Source organism: Rhopalosiphum maidis, chromosome 4, assembly GCF_003676215.2.
Source record: "Rhopalosiphum maidis isolate BTI-1 chromosome 4, ASM367621v3, whole genome shotgun sequence".
Classification (NCBI taxonomy): Eukaryota; Metazoa; Arthropoda; class Insecta; order Hemiptera; family Aphididae; genus Rhopalosiphum; species Rhopalosiphum maidis.
This window is the reverse complement of record NC_040880.1, coordinates 26550898-26570697: the sequence shown is the minus strand read 5'-3', so window position 1 is coordinate 26570697 and position 19800 is coordinate 26550898. Positions and strand designations below refer to the sequence as shown.

General features: G+C 30.6%; 1 protein-coding gene across 4 annotated transcripts in view; it reads right to left on the bottom strand.

Annotated features, from left to right (window-relative positions):
• Positions 1-19800, bottom strand: part of LOC113550378 (gamma-aminobutyric acid type B receptor subunit 2) — a 274638-nt gene that overhangs the window by 179490 nt on the left and 75348 nt on the right. For 2 of the 4 annotated variants that reach the window (XM_026952151.1, XM_026952148.1), the window contains one exon: positions 13124-13202. The exons of the other annotated variants lie outside the window; for them this stretch is intronic. The gene's annotated coding sequence lies outside the window, so the exon portion shown is untranslated. Of the gene's footprint in view, positions 1-13123; positions 13203-19800 lie in introns of those variants that run through there. 4 annotated transcript variants of the gene reach the window in all.

Sequence of the window (19800 nt, the reverse complement as noted above, 5' to 3'; positions counted from 1 at the left end):
AACGCAATAAAACATATCGTAATGTACCCTAAGCAGTATACTTTTTTTATATATGTTTACAATACTAGAATTTACCATATTGTGTTCAGACTAAGGTACAATAATGGACTTCGTAGAAAAAAAAGAAAGAAAAGAAAAATCCGGTTTTCCACCATAGTCAAATGATTCAGTTAAATTTAATATAAAATAATGGTGCGAGTACCCATCATGTTTGTAAAGGACGTTTTTGTACTCTCGACATTTAATTCTATTTAATATCAGAACATGTATGCGCGTATACCTCTAAGGTATACAATAATATATTATTACATTGAAAATAGTGACCTGACGGCGTTAGAGCGGCCCCAAGTGAGATGTACATCGATGCATGTGCAAATGGCGTGCCATATTATTATTTTGTTACATAGTATATTATGGTAACCATTGAAACGTTTTCTATGTTTGGTGCGGTGTATCAGTGACAGATTAACAGTAAACAGGGGAATATGAGATGTTATTGATGTTAATGATATCATAGACGGGGCACTTAGGTATACCATAATATTTCATCAATTCTATGGTTGTGCCGGGTGCGGTATATAACGTATTTATTGAAATAAAATGTTAATATAATATAATTTACTTTATTGATGACCTAGTATTTACGCAGAGCAAGCGATAAAACGATACTCATTGGGTACACAGATGTGTAGCAGGCCGAAGGATTGTTATAATAACTATACGTTTCGTTAAATAATCAAAAATAGTTTTACCTGATTGATGAGACTTAGTGATAATAAAGAACGGGTTTGAGATAACACGCGAGTCTTGGATATATGTATAATATTATAATAATAAAATATAAATAATGTTAAGGTTTTTCACGCCATAAGAAATTTACAATATTAATATATTATATTACGGCCAGGCAGAATGCGATTTTTACGTACGATATGATTTTAGCCATAATGATGAGTGTTTGGAGGTTTTTTAATTACAATATACCACATAGCTATTCGATTAAATAGTTTAAAATATTAATTTATTACGCGATGTCATGAAAAACAATACGCAAGTTTTTATTGAGCGTAAAAAACATGTTAAAATACGATCCAGAGGATATACGTGTATTTAGATTCATTACATGTATTGAATACCTTAAGTGGACATCAAAAAATGCGCAAGTAAAACGTAATACGCGATTGCACGTTTTTCTGTGTGATTTATATGTAAAAACGAGAAAACAATGTGGGCTCTGTGTATATACAAGTCAAGTATTTACGTGGACAAAGTTTTTTTTTAATAGCTAAACATATTATTACTATTATTTTATTTGAATTTTATACTACGATACATAATAATTATTTTTGATAACATAATGATGTAACGTGGCAAAAATTGGATGTGACTTAAAGTCAGAAATTTCACTTCTTCAAATTTCGTTTCTCTATTGTTTTTAAATATTTTTAAGTCATCATTTACAGTATTTTAAGTGTTTATCTTTTAAGTACACAACAATCATGTTAATAAACTATAATATATTAATACGATATACAATAAGTAAAAGTAACTGGTTTCATTACCAATTACTATACCTAACAATTATTTATTATCATAAAAATTATTTATCACTATAAAGTAAACAGGAATTATTATTAAATTCAAATATTAAAAATACAGATGTATTCTTTTATTTCACGTAATATAGTTATTCCACATGAAATATGTATAAACGTATTTTTATTATTATTATTTTTTTTTTTTTTTTGTATATTTGTCTGGAAAAACAAGTCAAAGTAACAAATCATACGGATAATATATTATTAGTACAATCTTTGAGTTTCTTATTTTACGTGATATCCCGGGTATGCGTATTGCGCATACATTTTTATACCACAATAAATAATTTGTAATTTCAAGTCTAGAGACCTTTTGCAGTGACGGCGATTGCGAAGAGCGTTTTTAAGTTACGCACGCACGTAAAATACCACGCCAACACAACAGACACAGTTATTTTTATTTTTTTTTTTTATCAAAACTCTATAATAATTTACGATTTACCGATTTTAATGAATGACAGCTAGCAAATTTGCCAAAGTTCGAATCGGTAACTTATTTTATTTTCCCCACCTCAAACATAGAGTGGTAAATGATGCAATACGATTCATATGAATAATTAGACTCTATGTTTTGAGTACCATCATAACTGTATTGTCATCAATAACAATATATTATAGACACAAAAGACTACACTGTTTGCAATCTACTTAACATTATCCGTTTAAATATATACGACTTATTAAATGTCCACGTATTTTTCTATACTTAATATTGCCAATTAAGATAATAGTATATTCCTGAATTATAAGTGTAAATATGCACCAAATAAGAGAGTTGATTCATCTTGCTGTTATATTAATAATTATTATAATACAGGGGAAATACACGAGTTATGGGATTTAAAGTAAACAATATTTTAAGAAGTTGAAATTGGCATTTTTGAACACGCCAAAAAAGTTTCGACTGTTCAAATAAAGTGAAAAAAAAATGAACTATTCGCCTTATTAGTATGTTCGAAAACAAGTTTTCCTATTTTCTCAAAAATTTTATCTAATTAGTTATATTTTAAAATACACGTATATTATAGGCTTATAACTCTAAATTGACGCTAAATTATTGAAGTGGTAATATTCAACGTAGATCAATGTGATTTAAAATATTTATTCAATAAGTAATTTAGTAATTTGTAAATATACTATAATGTTGTGACACTATTTGTGTACGAAATAAGGCGCAAACTTTCGTTATTTACTCGTCTTAAAGGATAGAATATAACTAGGCAGGTACTTAAAAAATGACCGGCTGATACTATAGGTAGACAGATTACGCGCCACATATTAAATTTATCTATCTTAATCTTATTAAATTCCAAGCGAATTACAAATTCCTATTATAGCTTCCTTCCCTTGGACATCAATCATTCAGTCTTGAATCCAAAAGGCGGTGGAAAGATGTGGAACCGATGCGATGTAAGCAGTCCTGTGACTTATCGATGGGAGTGTTTTTTAGACGAGTGATCGAGTAATAAAACGTGCGATTATATAGATAACAAAAAAAAAAATTTAAAAATCATCACGTGTTCTCAAAACCGGGTTGAAATATATATTTTATTATATTGCCATTGCTATTGTTATTATTATTATTATTATTATTATTATTATAAGGCACCATATCAAAGGTATAGGTACTGCCGGTAGGAAGGGGTTAGAAACTCAAAGCGGATATGTTTAGCGGAAAGGTTTATTTTTCAAAGGAAAACCAATTTCAGCATCACCGCTGATGGTGGTGGTGGTAGCAGACCGTCGAGGGATGAACGACGTTGGCGGTGGCATCTTTGAGCGCGCTAAACAACAATATCGTATAATAAACGACGAACAGTGGCAAATATACAGCTCGACGGCGCGTGCATTTAGTGGTGAGGGAATGACGGGATCGGGATAGGGGTTTCAAGAGGGTTGGCTAAAGGATTGGCAGAAGAGGGGTATACACATCGCGCATGCGTCCCTCCAGTGGAAAATATAATTTTCCGTTCGCTTATAAAAACGAAAAGAAAATATATTCAGAGCACGAATATCACTGCCGCCGTTTAAAACGTTTTGCTTTTCCTCCTTTCAGTCGACGTGGAATCGACCTATAATACGTATTTATATTCTATATACATACATTCGAGTTCAACACCACATCATCAGCCCCTCTGAGCATTCCAGCACTGGGTCGAGACCACAATGTACCATTTTGAAGACCCAAGCACAGCCGATTGCCTGGATAGCGGTCCGCCAAACGACTATCGTCCCATCGCATAATGTGCATATGTTTTCATTTCTATCAACGGCTCTTTACAATTTTTTCAGTATTAATTCTATAAAGGTGACTATTATACAACCTAACACAGCCCCGTTATTGCATCGTTGAATAAACGGACCTTAAAGCGCAGTCGAGCGGATAGTATGCTATCACATTTAGACGGGTCATAACAATATATACTGGTTATGACGGTGTTTGTGTGTGAGCGTCAGCTTTATATGTTTTTGTTTAGTAGTGTCTATATTGGATTTTATTCAGGTTGCACGGTAAGATTGTGTTGCGAAATAGCGGAAAACGTACAGCAAAATGTTTACTCTCCCTGGTGGTCATCTCGGACCTCCAGCCGGTAATGGTCATTTATCGATATGCGAACATAAAACCGTTTCATTTCGCCACAATAGTGTGACAGAAAAATCACGATCAAAGTACTCGCTCGTCTAGTCGCGCACGAGATAGTGGTATGTTGTTCTGGTATTAAATTTGAAATCGACGATAAATCATCGTTTCAAAAACGGCTAAAACGATAATTAACTAACATTTGAAAATGTCTTTAAATTAGTTCAATGGTCTTCGGTCGGAGAAACAAATAAAAATGTGCTGTATCAGTCACTGTGCGTGTAAATGATATAAGTTTAAAGTACCTATTCCTATTTTATACGAAAAAAGTGTTTACGGAAATAGTTTATTTTTATTTTTAAAATAATAATGAATACCCACGAAAAACCGATTTAAATGGTTTTATTCAAAGGCTAAAAATAATAATGTCAGATACCAACGACTATACATTTATACACGTATTAATACGGTATTGCGTCCCACGATACGCCGTTATCGCTCGAACCGATAAATTTCTCAAGCACTTTTTTTCAGTGTTAAGCATTTTAGTAACGCTTTAAAATTCCAATATAATTATTATCGGAGAAAACTCCATTTCTACTTACCTATTACAGTATAGCAACTGAAAATGCTATAATCGGCCTGCAGTTTAGAAAACGAAACGACATTTTTCGTTATGTAGTCCACGTTCTTTATTCTCTAATTACATTGAAATTAACACGAGTTTAACGAGCACCAGTAAATTATATTATTATACCATAACAACATCACCACGGTGCCTGTGCGTTCTTATCATTAAAAACAACACTAATTACGTTGGAAATTAATGCACTTGATGTTTACTTGTTTCAACGTGCATAAATTATTTAGATTAAATAAGAGGTACCTACACGAATGCACAATAAAATAATATTATACGAAAAAAAGTTTTTGACACTGTAAAAAATCTCGACTTTTAAAGAAAATAATAAACGTGATAAAAATCTAATAAATTCCTATTATTTTTTATAACAAGTATTTATTTATTATATTAACTCAGCATTAGTGATTTTCTTTTATTATTATTGTTTTATTTTTTTCTGAAAAATGTAAATGTTTTATATCCACAATGGACCTTGGCGGTTTTAAAAACCGTAATCGCATCATTGCTTCATTGTATTATACGACTGAGTTTAAAAATTAATGCGATCGGTTGCGCGAAGGTAAAAAACATAATATAATAGGATGTGCAACCGCACTGCAAATACTATAGAAGCATACAAAGTGTACACTAATCGAGATTAATAATCGTTCACGTTCTAAATAACTAATCTCGGTGGTGAGAAAAAATATTATCATATTTGCACGGCCTATAACCTCCGTCGCCGCTTTATTTTTCTAATGTACACACGAACATCGTGGGCGGCAATGCGATTATATTATTCTCGCACTATGATTTTTGTAAAATATTATTACGAAACGTCGTCCCAGAGGCGGAAATGGTAGTAAAGCTTTGTGGAGTGACTGGCTTGACCCTACCCTCGTTCACCGACATTTTTTTCCGGCTTAACGAGGTATAAATGTATAATATTTTATTCTTTTGGAATATTTTATGTCGCTGACCTCGAGCTCCGAAATACGTATCAGCGACCCAACTCTCTTGAAATGTTTACGGACTTCCTCCCGGTAGGTACATCGTCACACGTTATAATATCATATTATCTCTACATTCCGCGCACGCGATAATGCGTAGTGTACATATACGAATATATTTTTAGTTTTTACAACGCTATTCTGATATAGGCTTCGACGGTATAATGAAACGCGAGTAAATGTATATATAATAGACGTGTGTTATTCGTAGTGTGGTATTGGGTTACCACTACCTCGGGGGGATAGTCCACAAAATGTCGTCTTGTTAAAACGCGAACTCGACACCGCGCGCGCCAATAATGACCCACGCATACATAATAATAACATAATATTATATACTCGTGCGAGACCCCGTCCACGTAAGAAAAAAAACCCGCGTGACCGTATATAAAACAACTGCAGCGACCGGACACACTCGACGCAGCGTGTGTAACAATACCTTTTATTCGAGACTTTTCAGTCGTATAGATCGAAATATAAAAAGTGTATTATGACGTGCGCGCGGTTACTGCTTATCATTTCGACGTCATAAATAATTCAGACTTTTGAGGGTCACGGCGCGTCGTAGTAAACCATATTATATATATATATATTACATGTATACGTATATGATATGGCTGCGAGTGATCTATATGTGTTTTATCGATAAAAAAAACACTGACCTATGTGACCAAACGATTTGACCGTCGCCTCCGTCGCGTCCGCGAGGAGACGTGCGTTTTAAATCTAAAATTCAAACGCAAACCGACCGACTGGAAAAAGTCCGACGACCGTTTAACACATAACACCGTTCTCTACAACCTGCACCGATCGACTTCCATGCCTTCGTCGCACGCGCGGAAATAGAGGCGATCGTCATAAAACATTACGGAAACCGACTGTGACTCGCGCGCGTTCATACAACACGACGCGCTATCGCGACGAAGGCGCTAAAATAATATTACGTTCTCAACTGTTGTCTGAGCGTAGACTTCGCGACGCTGAAGTGAGTTTTGTTTCGACTTTCGTCATTAACTATAATAATTGATAACAATAATCGTTCATTTCGTAATTTTCCATCACCGTCCTCTGTAGAACCACTATATATTTTCTCGTCAATAGTCTTCTTTATAGGTAATCGTTAATTTATTTTCGAAAAAGTTCAGATACCACCACGAATTCGATTACGATATTCGAGAATTTCAAAACGATACCGATATATGCATATTATACAGTATAACCATTATCGGGTATTACCTATATATATGTATATTACGGTAAAAGTACGAATACCGGTTAAACCTAGAATTTACCGGTAAATCCTAGGTTTCGCCGACTACTGTTGGTAAATCTTAGGATAAACAATCAGTGTTAGTAAAAGGCCAAATATTTTTACCAAAGTTATTAGTTATTATTATCATTTAAGTATATTAGCTAGGTAGGTACTACATCAATGACTAATACATTAGTTAGTATATTATTATTATTATTATTAAGTACTAATGCAAAAATTGACATATTAAATGTACTAGGTACATTTATTACTAGTATGTTATTTTTATTATAATTAAATTAATTGTATTATTAAATTATTTATTTGTGCAGGCTTGGCTACTGTGACATCTCGAGTTGTGCCCAATACATTTTTGGATCGGCATTTACATCTGTTTGTTACACATTTTTTCAAACAATCACACCTTATTAGTCCTTGTTCACCAGTGAAAGACAGTTGCGATACTGCTTGTCGAATACCAATTTCATTATCTGGTATAATTGCCGATTTTAAATAATGTTCTTCACATAAGGTAAACTGATTGCGAGTGAACGGTTGTGTGAGTGTTCCCGCTTATGTGCCCGGGCGATAAAAATCTCCATCCACAACTTGTAACACCTTAGCCATTAATGTGCGGAATTCTCTCCCACTGTCCGAGTGGAGTATATTTGGTGCACCGAAAACAGTGAAAATACCGAGTAAGCCATACGCGATTTCTTCAGCCCGTTTAAATTTAAGTGGTCGTCAAATAACAAATTTAGTCAAGTGGTCTTGATATACCGTTATAAATTTATAATCGTTATCAGGATTCGCCTGCATATCAATTATAGTCTACACCGCAGCGTGAATTCATTTCGGTATGTATAATAGGTTTAAACAGTTGGACCTTTTTTGGGCATACTCTGTTCCCGAAGTCGACAATAATAATTATGATGATATTAGTTGTCATAATATATAACAATGATATAAATGTGTACATCCAATGTATTAAAAATAATAATAATTGAATAATATATTAGTCGTTGATGTAGTATACTCAAATGATGATGATAATTAATCAACGCCTCGTGTTTATTACTGCTCGTCTCTATGAAATCGAAATGAAATTTAAACACGATGTTACGTTCGGCGGCCGTTCGATCCGGTAACGATGGTCTTCGACGCAAAACCGCGGGGTCGTTACACGATGTACACCTATCCCGTAAGCGCCATCTATCCCGGGTAACCGTAGAAGGCGGCGGTGGCGTAAGTTCGTTTCGCGCGTACCGTAGTATCATATTATTATTATAATTATTATATTATCGTAACACCGGACTGTCGTCCCCCGCGCGCGCGGTGTGCTGTCAGTCATTCGCCGGGACCGCGCGCGCGTTCTCTCCCGTCCCGTCATCCGTCGCGCGGCCGTACACATTTTGTATACATAAATCATTCGATTGTGTACGACGCGCGCGCGTTCCGTCGACCGTGACACGGTTTACGAGCGACGCGTTTGCACACGCCTGTCACAAGGACGATCTATGTAAGATAATAATAATATACGTCATCGCCGCCACCAACCGTCGGCGCCCATCGCACACCGTCGGATATTTTATTTAGTTTTTACTTTCCGCGCCGCGTAAAGTCGCGCGCGCGTGTGCGTGTAAACCACCACACGTACGCGTATGTGTACGTGTTTGTTGTGCCGGCGATCGGCGGTGGTGGGGGGACGGAATCCTTTGATATTCGTCCGCATAACATTGTAAAACGAATTATTGAATATCCATATTATTGTTACGTTATAATATTACGTGCGCATACAGACGAGAATGACAATGACGACATGGAGGCTAATGGCCTGGGACTTGAAGCGTTCAACTCTAATAAGAAGAAAAAAAAAAATAAATAATGAAAAACGGCATAATTATGTGCCGACGTACACAATACATCGTATCGTTATATTGATGATACCTATAGGTAGCTGGTAAACAGATAATTTAGGACACGTGCACCGAGTCCGCGTATCGTTATTATAGGTAATATTGTAATAATAATGTATACTCGTACATATTTTATATTATCGTACGACAATAATTTATAAATCTGTGCATGACGTCGCACCGAAATCATTTCGTCCAGATAAAAATAATTTTGTAATTTATATATTTTGCATGTTCTCCGTGCCTTTTTTGTCGAATACCTATTTAAAACGAATTATACCCTTTTGCGAATTCTCTACCAGCACTAACGTACAATATCTTACATGTTTTTCGATTATAAATTGTGGATACATAGTAACATTAATTTCGCGCACATCATAAATACGAATCATTTTACTGAATCCGCGCTTAAGAATGATTATGCAACACATTACTTATTATGTATCATAACACTTTTTTTTTTAAATTTTAATTGAAAGACAGTATTCATAACACCGAAATAGTTACAGTATAATACATAATAAGCGTCTAAAATTAAAACGAATAGACAATTTTCACTATCAGACTTAAAACTTATTTATAAAAAGTTCAATTATCCATTCAATATGGATTTAATTTTTTTTATATATATATATATATAATACATTTTGTTTGAATTTATCAGCTAAACTCATGAAGAAAAAAAAGTTAAACATATTATTTCAAAGAAATTTGTCAATTTCAAACTTAAAATACTTTATAATTTACTGATGGATAAGAACTTTGTACACGCTGCGATGAGCAGGATTGACATTTTTGTTCTTATAAATTCGAGTTTATTGTTTTTAAACTTAAATCACACTAAATATAAATACGTAGGAAAGTATATTATATTATAATAGTATTACTACCTCATCTGCAGTGATCAATGAAAAATTTTATAACGTTTAGCTCATTTGAGAAAAAAACAAATTTATTAATACCATACCTTTTTCATCCTGGGTTCTTTTATTTAAATAAATAGAATGTTAGTTGACGTATAAATTTGGCATATCACACTTATATAGTAATATAAATTGTGCAAAAATCATAATGTTTTTAATAAACAAATTAAAATGTAAATATTATAGACATCAAAAATAAAAGAAACATATTATTTAATACTAAAATGTATGGTTTTAATACGATTTCTACACTTTTATACTCGATAAACAATTGTTTTTTTTTATAAATTCGTGTTATCACAGATTTTAACATTTTTTTTAATTCGTATTTATTATAACTTATCGCTAAACAATTTTAAAAAATTGCATAAATTTGAGTTTTAACAACGATAAAATGGTTGCTTATAATTTTTGTTAGATAGGTACCAATAATGCACTGTATGAAAACCACCGTTAAAACAAATTTCCGGTTTATTATCTTTTTACAAGTACTTCGTTTAATTGAATCACGTCCCAACAGAACTTTTTTATATTATTTTGTCACGTATCATTTTCAATTTTTAAAGCATTACGTACTTCTATTAAATTCTGAAAATCTATCTGTGGTAATTTTATTGTCATATCTTAAATGTATTATCAAAATAAAAATAAATTTATTTGAATACATTTAAACAATATATACTATATAGATCAAATGAAATTATATCCATATATATATATTTGCATTTATAGTATATTTATATATATAATATTATGAATCTAAATATATTTTATTACAAAATAATATATATAAAATATATTTTTAGCAATATCTAGTGAGAGAGGGGAGTGCTCCGAAAAATTTTCAAAATTATACAGAAGTCTTGAAATTATGAAGAACAATACAATATGCATTTATTTGTTCTATTTAAAAGCACATTGCATTTTTAATTAATAATTTTGAAATAAATTATTAAATAACAGAATAATATAAGATATAATAAATGCATTATTCAATTATTATTGAAATTAACTAATATCTTTTAAACATTCACTAATAATATTTACATTAAAAAGTATAATAATAATATTAAAACGCATGACTAAAGATTGACTTCAAAGAATATTGCTAAACATATCATTTTACGGTTATTTGTAAACTGTATACAAAGGTGTGATAAGTGGAAAATACATTATAATTTAATAAATACTTTCTATGGATATTTAATTAACGAATAAATGGAAAATTTAATATATTTTTTATCTAACATGGTAAGGCAATTATTATATTCTTTACTTTAATACGTAACTCAATTTCATAAATATTTATTCTAATGTTAATAAAATAACTACATAAAATGTAGTCTAATGACTACGAATATAGTTCTCGTTCAAGTAGGTAATAAATAATTATTATTCGTATTATGATTTTATACTATTTTAATAACATTTTCCTATTGATATAATTTTTTTTCTAAAATAATTACTTTTCTTATAATCCTTTATCTTTTACTAAAAACTTTAAACTTTTGAATTGTTAGTAAGCTATTCATTTGACTATAGACCTACAAATCATCTACGGAGACATTTATTTGAAATTTCAGTTCAGTTTGTAGTTTTGAAAATATTATTTACAAGGCCTTCTCTTTATAAGACATCGCCAGAAACATTTCGTGAACTAAAACTTTATGTTTTTGATTAAGTACGGGTTTTATTCTACTTTTAACTTCTTCGTTTTATTCGGTTTTCATATAAAAAAAACTTTTGTACACATACAAAATGTCGAATTGTAGTATCTCAGACGACGATTTAAAATAATGACTCAAATAAAAGTAAGTGATCGAAAGTAAAAATCTTACGTGAAAGTTCAAAGTTTGAGACAAGTTTCTATATAAAATTTTGTTCGAATCGATATCCCCCAAAAATGTGTTATACAAAGACATAAAATAAAATTAAGAACATTAATAGTTGACAAAATAACATAATGCATACCTATTACCGAGAAATATGTGTATTGTGAATCGATATTCGGCTGTACATAATATGTTAAGCAGATTAAATATATCTATAAAGTGCATATAATATTATGCTCACTATATTTAGATATACATGCATCATGTATAGGAAAAACTATTGTTATTGTTTCATTTAACAACATATTGACAGCTCTCTATGCGTTATCGTCGTAATATTATAGGGTTTTTACTTTATATTTATAGAGAAAATTCGATAATATGATTATCCTTTGGTGCAGGTTTTCGCGTTACAAATGAATTCCATATAGTAATGTATATAAATGTACATAATATGTAAACATCAATACGGAATAGGTAAACATTTATTATCCGTGTATTGAATCATTGTATAGTATTGTTATCATTTTCTACAAATGTTAAAATAAGTGATATTGTGATAACAGTGGTCCATTTCTACATTATAATTTATTGACCTACATATACATGCGATATACTACATCAATAACATTATATGAATAATTTATTTTAGTCATCGATTTAATTGGATGAAACTATACGCTTATATAATGAGTCTTTATGTTATACGTTGTCATTTCAAATTCAACAGTCACGATAAGCATCTATCTCGAATGATTGATTTTAAATCGTAATTTCATCATTGTCAAATTCATACCATTATCAATCAATGTTTTCATTTCCATAACAATACCAATTACAATATCAAACGAATATTATGTAAAGGTTTTCATACTTTTTTTTTCAAATAAGATTAAATAATTAATAACAAATAAATCGAGAACTCGCTTCGGTGAATGTATACATGAGCGTTATTCAAACATAGAGTATTAGCTATATTTTATGGGTTTACACCTGAATTTCGTTAGATAGATACATTGTTTACACAATATACCACACCATAAGCGTTTACGACATGATCACAATTTGGATAAAACATTATTTATAGGCAAACGTTCCGAGTATTTTTTTAAAGTATTTACGGATGAAAAGTTTCAAGTCAGATTTAAAATAAGTTATGAAAAAATAGACTGAATATATATTATAGTGACCAGAGTTTAAAAAGCCCGAATAAGATTTTTTTTTTAAATTTTAGTTAACATTAAGTAAAAAAAATATACATTTACATATATTATTATGTTATTACAAAAATATAATGAAATGTTAAAGATGATTTTATTTTAATTTAAATTAAATGTATTGATTTTAATTATTTTTATATTAAATAATATTTACATCTGATGTACCTACCTTATAGGTTTTCAATTCATATTATTATATCCTTCACTATCTGTAATTGTTGAACTGTTATAGTTATTAACTAAAGGTCCTAAAAAAAAAAAAAAAAATATTCACATCCGTATCAAAAAAATAGAAAAATCATCAATTATACGGCTATTACTATTGCACATGACTTAAACTCAATCTTTTGATTGTAAATAAGTACGTATGATGTTTATTATTTTATGTGTCTAATTTTTGTATACCTATATTATAATTTTCACGCCAAAATAAATTGATAAATGAGTCATGTAAAATATGTATAGTATACATTATCCATAATATATTATAATATACTGTACCATATTATATTATATCAAAAGTAACTAAATATTATAGGAAATTCAATTTGTGTATTTTAATACGTGTCATATAACGCGTAAAAAAAGATAAAATCATATAAAAATAAACACAATAAAAACATAACTATAGTTAATATATTTTTCAATTTTATTTTTCAAATAATAAAACTTAATTTTAACTTTATACCTACTTTATAATGGTATATTTTTCATTTTTTTTCTATTATGCGTCTCGATTTTTTTTTTTTTTTTTTACGATAACGGTATAAATTCAAATAAGTCATTAATTGTAAACAAATCGAACAAATAAAATTGCTGAAAAGGTTATAGGATGTCCGTCGTTCATCGCTTTTCCAGTGAAACACACTGTGCAAATAACAAATACTTTGTATGAAAAAAAAGTTCAATTTGATTGATTCTAAAAAGTATAATTGTATAATCGCACTCTGTGACACTTTCATCTCTCTCGTTCCTATTCAAACGAGTGCATTTGTCTAGTCTGAAAACATATTGTTACATTTATAGTATGGCCGGACCATGCAGCATAATATTACACATCGATTTTTCGTATTCGCAATTCGTATTAATAAAACGCTACACCGTATTGTGTGGTATAATATTTTAATATGCAAAGCAGGTATATCTTATTGTTGTCTGCGGAATTATAAGTCCGTCGGACTTGATGACGTTTTCCCCTTTAATGTTCTTCTATTATAATAGTTAGTATAGTATGTAGATACATATTGTACATGTCGTATATTATTATAAGTGCTGCCGCCGGTATAGTGACGGGCCTGAGGACCTGCAGTGACTAAAACTATACTGTGAAGAAAAAAAAATACGAAAAATTATTCAACGACCTTTTTTGTCCATTTCTTATATTAATAAATACTCCGTTAAACGGTTTTAAAAATGTCACAGACGATTATATAGGGTGAAACTGTGTGCCACATTTACAGAAATCGAGTAAACGCCCGATTGACCTCGCCCATGGACCATATGACGCGTATACCAGAAGCCGCCCCACGTTTCAAACTTTATTTTAAGTTTTGACGCCTTGTACATATATAAATATATGTATGTATAGTAAGGTAATAACACTGCACCATTGTGATGATACAATTGATGCGTACGATTTTTTATAATTGTATATATTATAATATTATAATGTTTGGATCAAAACTAGGTTGTTAATGGTGATCAACATATTTCAAGTCAAACGGAATGATAACCATGTGTTATGATTGCACGGAGTAAAAAAAAAATAAAAATAATGTAAAAATAGGTACTTTAATGCACCTTTCTTCACTATATGATTACAATAAACGACGAATAATCTGCAACTGTAATCAAGCAACTGCGTATCGTACTCGTCTTATATCGAAATCATTAAATTAGATTGAAATTTTTAAGTAAATTAATAACACAGATAGCTGGCGATGTATATGAAAACAGTCAATCATATTATGTAAAAACATATATTCGTATTTTACAATGATTTGTGTAATAAATATCGCTTATTATTATATGCCGAATCTATTAAAACGTTTAATTTCACTCGTAAGAGTTAACGGATATGTGTTTAAATGTAAATCCATGCCCTATGTGTATAACATAACTTTATAATATTCCATAATCGCAAATAAATCTGCAACGCATACTATCGGTCGACAGTAAAGGTTAACAATACAGCTATTAGCTATAAGTATCAGCTTTGCGGTCTACCGCAAAAATAGCATTTAGTCAAAAATAGAGCATTGACGTAAATAGCATTTTAAACCTAATTGGAGTGAAATTTAAATTACGTAATATATTAATAAAACGATAAGCGTAATAATATTCAAGTGTCAACATACCAATTATAGAATAATAATCGATATTGCGTTGTTTCGACGGCGATAAATATAGTTTGACGATAAAATACAGTATGTCAATATCACTATTGTTTGGTCATAAGACGGGAAACACGTATACTATAAATATAGCATCATTTGCATATTATTTTTATAAAACTCCGTAAAATATAGCTAAGTAAGGTAAAAATTTGTTTTGTGATAAATAAAAAATCAACATTTAAAATGTTATGATTTTTTCATAACTTATCTTATCTCGATCAATATCAAGTATCACTTTCCGAGTCATTCACGTAGTTTTTTTTTTAATATCCCGTATTATGGGTTTTTTTAATCAACTTCTTTCCTGTTTTATTTTTGTCGTATTATTTCGTCACAATATATATATATATATTTTAATTTATAAGCCCCTTTTTCATAAAACTTATAATTCTTCGTAGATAGGATTATAGTTCTCAGCAATTGTCTTCTTGAAAACGTTACACGGTGATTTTTCGCATAGGTTAGTATTATATCGGTTCATGACAATAGAAGATAAACGATCGTCATTGAGATTTTTGTTTAATTCTATTTTATGATATTTGCACCTTTTATTGTACCCATCATACGCACACGTATTGTGTATTTCGTAAATATTTTAAGTAAAACCTATTACCAAAGCAGCTATATGCTTTTCTACGACAACTCAAAAAGATAACGTAGCGTGTGATATCGCCCGACCGTCGTGATGAAACGTGCAGGTTATAAAACTATAGGTTTATTCCGCTGTTGTTATATTTTAGGGCTCCTGCCCATCAACTGTTCCATACTGTTTTGGGATGTTTTACAAGAATAACAGTAACCACTCATTCCTCAGATCTACAGATAAGATAAATACAGTGCACCACTTAGGTATATTATACAGGTTGGTTGCGTGCACGCTCCCATTTTTTTATTTATAATAATGAGTTTATTAAAAGTCTGTTTATGCGAATTTTTAAATACACTTGAAGACCATTTTTTTGAATTTTTAACATTTTTTGTATTATTCATTCAATAAGAATCTTGTGGAGATACAAACTTACGACTCATATAGAGAACTTACCTTTTATTCTGCAAATTATTTAGCGAATTGTGCTTTTAATATACCAAAATCAAAATTTTTACATAAACCTAATTGCTAATTATCATTTCACGAAATGAATAGGTGACTACTATAATATTTTTACGGATGGCTGCAAGAATATTTCCAGTCTAGACTCTAGGTGATTATGTTACCTATATCTTTATGCATAATCTTATTTTAAGCTTATATAATATAATATAGGCTTAAACTAAGTTCTATCGTAGAATTTTAATCGAATTCTAAGGTAACTACTGGTAAACGATATTATAATATTATGATAATTATAGTTTTGCACCTGCTATTTCGTCGGTAACAGTATCCTCTAAAAAAAAAAAAATGTAAAAGACAAGAATATTGTAAATTTTTTTTTTTGTAACGTAATAATATGCAAATTCATATTATAATCATCTTACACGTACAAAATCAAGAGATAAATAAGTTACCCTTTAGTTTTTATTTTTATAAATGTTCATAAAATGTATAGGTATAACATACTATATTGCTGTCCATATTTTAAAGTTTAAATTAGAATTCAAACATCAATTATAGCTACTTTATTAGTATATATAAATATATATTATTATTTTTTAATAGTGCGATGTAATAAATATTGTTTAATATGAATATTATCAACCCTAAAATATAAAACTTTACTACAAAAAGTATTTATTACAACACTAATTTTTGTTTATTGATGATTTATAACAGTTTTTTTTTTCAACAATAGTAAATTATCGATCTAAAACCAAGTCATAAAAACATATTGTTTTGGCTATAAACATGGTACCAGAAAACAAAAATCAGAAATATCGAGTGAAATCATTTAAATTTTTTTAAACCTAATAGGATATCATGCCAGTTTATTATTGTGCTATCTTTATCAAACAAACGTACAACAAAGGAAAATTTGCATTCAGTACAACCAATTGTGTGTCGTTAACTTTACTATTATATTATAGATAGTCAATATTATATTAAACTTGAAATATATAAGAATAATATTATCTGTGTTAGTTTTTAAGGTATTTTAATTTTTAAACAAGTTATGAGCATTTTTTATTTAATATATTAAATATATTTGTGTATACCCTTACATTTGATCAAAGGTCTAATGACCATCATTTTAAAAGTAACAACAGGTTAGGTTAGTAACAACACAAAATTAGTTCCATTAAACGAAAATTTGTTATATTGTACATTTTAAAGACGGAGACAACACATCAGGCGTCCTGTTAAGACATTTAAAATTTGAATAATGCATTTTTTCACCATTAAAAGAGCAAACACCAAATTTAATTGATCAATAAAATGTGTAGACTTGTTATACGTCTATGTTTTACAAAAGTATAACTATATGAATAAAACAAAGAGCTAACCTCTATAAAATTCATAAATATTTGAACGATAATTACAAATTGTATAGTAAAATATATTTTAATGCAACTATAATGTATATTTTATGATGGTCTTGTATCGAGTGCACACCTCATCTAATAATTTTTTACACAAATTTGTAGACATCGAACAAAGAAATATAATGACGTGCCGATAAACGATGACCTGGCTAAATTTTGACCCCGACAACGATGTTATTACAACCTGCTAATCGCGATTTTCAACAAAGCTTACAGTGAATATTGTGGTGTATTATCGCCGGGTGGCGACACCCCTTGACGCGCTGTTGACGACACAATACGCGTTATAGTGATGCTATTAAAATTATATTATGATCATGATGATGAGGATAATAATAATAGTATTGTAATAAATAATAATAAAATATTATGCGTACGATGGCTCGCGGGTAAAGTGGTATCTCGTTCGTCCGACCTCCGACCCCATCTACCAACGCCGCCAAAAATCCCCCAACGCCCGCCATACCATTCACGGAGTAATATTTCTCTATTTATTTTTATTCTATGGTGCCGTCATCGATATCGAATCGAACGCGCGCAGGATAATATTTTATTATAATATTAAAACATTTGCAAAATCGATTCGCGCACCGCGTTCTGTCAAACTGTCGAATTTTAACCAAGAACTTCTTTGTACAATATACATATATATTATTACGCGTATTATAAAATAATATTATTTTTAAATTATATATTAATCGTGAAGTGCGCTTTTTTAAAGCGAACAATACAATGTTTATGATATAGTATATTACGGGTTAAAATACATTTTTTTTTACTCCCTTCCGTATAACAACAAAACTCCGTCCCCGTGACTGGGTAAAATACCAATTAAAAATCGAGTACTCAATTCGCCGTTACTGTCCCCGACGAGACCAAAAAAAAATCAAAAAAATCGTGACATTAAACACCCAAATGTCTGTGTGTGTGTGTGTGTATGTGCGAAACCCTCTCCTGATTTTTATACGTTAGCCGTCGATTTTATTAACATCACGTACCTATCGCTTTTCATCCGAGTCATATAATACGCATATTACCTACACGCGTGTGATATAATATGATTATAATAGTATGGCATTCACGTGTCGTATGATATAAAATAAAATTCACATGCATTTCGTTTATTTATACGAAGAGTCGAAAGTGGCTGTGTGACTTTACCGAATGAAAATAATTTTTTAAACTTTAGTCATATTTAATTTAGGTAATATGGTATTAGTCACGGCGGCTGTATTCAAATGTAGTTTTCTTTATAAGTTTTGTACAGAAGTCGTTATCGACCTTTACGGTTTACATTAAAATTATTAATAAAAATGTTCACAATATATACTCGTGATTGTGTTATATGTATTACTAATTAATTATATTTAATAATTCTAGAATAACACGAAAACTATAAATATAATATGTTGGACAAACCCTCCCATTGTTCCAAACTATGGTTCAAGTTTTTTTTTTTCATATATGTGTAAAGCGTAACCTCAAATTTAAACGTCAGCTACAAACGAACAATACGATACTGATGATTAGTAAAATTATATTGTTTCAGATATTGTGTTTTCTTTGTGCACCGCGAGTGGGTAAAATAAATTAAAAATATAATAAATGAGGTTGTTTCTGTCCGCAAAAAAACAAAACACCACCATAAGGATCAGGTAAAAAACTAAAAACTAAAAAGAAAAAAAAAAGAATTCTGGCTACATGCCTATCGTACGTATGCGAGAGCGTCGTTCGTTTAGCCGGCCGGTCGGCCGATCGATCGGCGACATCGACGACAACCCGGGGGTGTGCACACCACGCATAGCAGGATATACAATTCGAACACATTTTATAAATAACGAAACGAAATTACGACATTCCAGCAGTTTAATACGTCCGGAGGTTTTATCGCCGAAGTAATAATAATAATAATAATACAGACGCTACCGCCACACTGTTATCGGATGGTCGACCCAACCGCCGGTATACTCCA